We start from the raw sequence: 3,968 nt of genomic DNA on the forward strand, positions 1-3,968 counted from the left end.
TATTTATCATATAAATTGTCTCTCACATGCATCAGCATACATTCACATGCATCAACATACATAATGAAACAATTATGGCCCCTAGCGCAATTATTCTCCCAAGCCAATGAGAGAACCTAAGCTAACCTAATAACGATCTAAGGTTCTCCAAGCAAGATCTTCAAGGTTGTCCTCCTTTGATATTGTATTCTTATCTTTCTTCATAACATTACATTACATAAAAGAAACTCGTTTTACATACGAGGGAGTGAGATGAGAAAAAAAGTTACATTAAGAGATTAAAAGAGAGGCACGACACGCAGGTCGTATTTTAAAATCCCAAAACAAAATAAGGGAAAACTAAGGCCATAACTGATCACCACAAGACAATAATAATAAACACATTATTATTATTAATTTAAATTCTGTTAATTAATTAAAACCAAATTAAATTTCGGCGACCGGTCACACTACACAGAGTTAGCCGGGGGTTCCGCTGCCCGCGCCCTGACTCAAATTTTTAATGAACAATTCATTTGAAATTGACGTCGTTTTTCGCATCAACACTTGATACTTTAAAGCACAACTCTTGCATAGTCACAACTCTAATCACATAACTCTTTGATAGCATAACTCTTGTGTCGTCAATAACCCTAATGCACAAATTTCAGACCGTCAAACACACCTCGATTGTTAATTTAGTATGATTGATCAACACGTCATTGCTTCACCATACTAATGTCGGATCAAGAAGAAAATGACCATTGATCTCTCAAAGGAACACAACCATTAAGTGTTTGAATGAACGAAATAGAAACAATATATCATATATACTGTATTTTGCATTAGGATTACTTATATCATATATATAACTTGATCGATCTCAATTGCGTAACCTATGGATGATCGATGTATCACTACTTCACCATACTAATGTCGGATTCCAAAGCATAGTAAACACCAATCATCTTTGATTGATTCTGTCTTTTAATCGTATTAATATAGAAAATACATAAAACAACTATCAAATGCATGGTTTCGTAAGTGGCTCTAATACCACTGAAGGAGAAGGGCGATCCAAAATGCAACAAAATTTAAAATTTTCTCCTTTAGTGATCCTTACGAACGGGCATAATCAGTGATAGAATCGTTATCTCTTATAGAGATTAAAACCTTTGATGCTGATCTACAGAGCGATCACGAACGTTGAACGATGACAACGCCTCTACTCAGTCCACACGAACGGATTCCTTCAATCTCAGTGCTAGCTGCTACGAATGAAGGCTTTGAGTGAGAGTGAGAGAGAGAGAGAGAGAGAGAGAGAGAGAGAGAGAGAGAGAGAGAGAGAGAGAGAGAGAGAGAGAGAGAGAAATGAAATTGCAACTACACAAATGCTTCCGCACAAGGGTTCTATTTATATAACCACTTATGTGGGCTGTAAGCTAAAAAGCCCACTTAAGTGTATGTGGCACATATCTTATAATATGCTAAAATCACTTAAGCGCGTGGTACCTTACCATATTTCGTATTCTACTTAAGTACACCGTACCTTACGATGTTCTACAACTCACTTAAGTGCATCGTACCTTACGATGTTCCTTAGTTACTATCTCTCTCTTCAATCTGTCCTTTTGTGTGTGACCTTGTAGGTTTTCGCGGCATTGACAATTATATTAAATTATGTATTTAACATAATAAACAGTGAGCGGTATCTAGCAACACATCACTTCTACCCAAGACACGAAAATGTCATGTGATCTGACAAATCCTTTTGTGATAATACTTATGTGTACAATTACCCTTTTACCCTTATGTCTATATTGAACACAAGGCATAGACCGTGTCATCCTTGTCTAGTTCAATATTGGGCCCATAGACATTTATCCTGTTACGTAGGATGGGCAAATTCCATCTAGGTCACTCATGTCCCTCAGCATGCTTCGTGGAGTACCCATCAACTATCTTTATGGTCATCTAGTTACAGACAATGTTTGATCAACAATAAGACACTCGACTCTACATCTAGAGTCCATAGTGGTTTCAGGTCGAAGGGTGGTATACACCATTATCACCATAAGAATAACTTATGACACTTTACATAATATTCTATATAGTATTCTCATAGCGGATCAATCTAGTATAAATGTTACTATTAATATTCATACCTATGTTTAAAACTTGATAACTCCTTATCCATGATCCATGAGATGTGATCCACAGTCTATATACATAATAGTCTTAATGCTTTAATGTTATCCTACTTTACAATAAAGCTCGACTACGGATACTTTAAGAATAGTGTCCTTATGTTTAATGTGATCTCATGATTAAGTCACACTTGATACATTAAACGGACTAGCTATTCAAGGGACTTTATTACACAAACATGATAAATAAAAAGCCTTTTATTATTAATAAATAATTTAATACAAGTACCAAAAGTATTGGCCTCTAGGGCTTACACCAACACATATCGCGCGCGTGATACCTTGCACCACGCGCGATATAACCTGTATTTCATTATCGTGTGTGCAATGTTGCGCGTGGTTATTCTAGTGGTTTCACACTTTTGCTCCCCTTTTAACTAAGTACACAAGTTTCACACTTATCTATTTTATCCTCATTCTTTTGTCATTCCTCTTCATTTTAGCTCAAGACTCACTTGTTTTGCTCCGATTCTTCAACTAAATATATGCAATGACGGGCTATCATCACAACCCCATAATTGAATCATTGCTTGTCCTCAAGTAACTCGCCTGCAACTACATATTTCAATAGACAACAAGTCACACAATAACAATCGAACATTACCAAATTAAATATTTCTTTTACCTAGCCATTGTTCTAGCTTCCAACTTCTATTTGGCAAATTCGAATAATGTCCTCCACATTGACGAGTACTTAACCTGTCTCTCAGCTCACTATAACTCATTCAATGGATAAGGTGATCTCTTAATCATCATGAAAAATTAATTATACTTAGCTTGATCATGTTCTAATAGTGTTCATCACAGAAATCTCAACACACACATTAGAGGTCTTTTCAGGTTGTAACTTGACTTATGTCAGGGTAGGATATATTTAGGAAAGTAGGTTTAAACCTTTGGATTTAGGTGCCTAGTTCTCCTTTTATCATCATACCTTTTTGTTCCTTTTTTACAGTACTAGAGAGTTTTGGTCTTTCTTATAATATCATTCTTTTTTTCTAATTTTTTTAAAGAAGTGTCTTTTCCCACTTCTTTTTTCATAATTTTTTTGAAATTTTGGATCATCTTCTCTAGCACCCCAACCCCAACCCCAAACTTAAAACTTTGCTCACCTCCAAGAGAAACCATAAACTTAATCTTTTGGATATGACCAAAGAACTAAATTTTCTACCTAATCCAAAGAGAGGGTGGAAAGATTTAATCTTTCAAGTCAATTGGCTAATAGATGTGCCTATGTCACTGAAAGAAAAGGGCTTAGGCTCAAAGTGGTTAGCAATGGATATACATATTACTACATGGTGATTTAAAAAAGGCTCAAAGTTATAAACAAAAAATGCCCCATTGTGTGTCGGTCAAACCGGATAACTTAATCAGAAATAGATTAGACAAGATAAAATAACAATGCATGGATACACTCATAAAGAAAGAAAAGTGAACAATGGAAATATTTTGCTCAAACCTTACTAGATGAGGTATTTGTAGATTAAGTACAAGTCTGTTGATTCTTTTCTCATCCTTAGCCTTCGCCCTCAAGTTGCTAGTTGCTATTGTTATGATCAAGTTTCTTTTGGATCATTTGTTCAATGCTAAAGTGCAAAACTTGTCAATCTAAAAAAAAATAGCTACAAACTTGTTTATTAAAAACAACATAAATCTTCATGTGAGGGTTACACTTGAGTAGAAAATTCCTCTTAAAGATGGTCTTTAATAGAAATAAAGTAAATTTTGCAAAACAAAAATTGATTAAAAATGATGGGTTGCATTTTCTCCAACGCTTCTTTT

Source organism: Lathyrus oleraceus, chromosome 7, assembly GCF_024323335.1.
Source record: "Lathyrus oleraceus cultivar Zhongwan6 chromosome 7, CAAS_Psat_ZW6_1.0, whole genome shotgun sequence".
Lineage (NCBI taxonomy): Eukaryota > Viridiplantae > Streptophyta > Magnoliopsida > Fabales > Fabaceae > Lathyrus > Lathyrus oleraceus.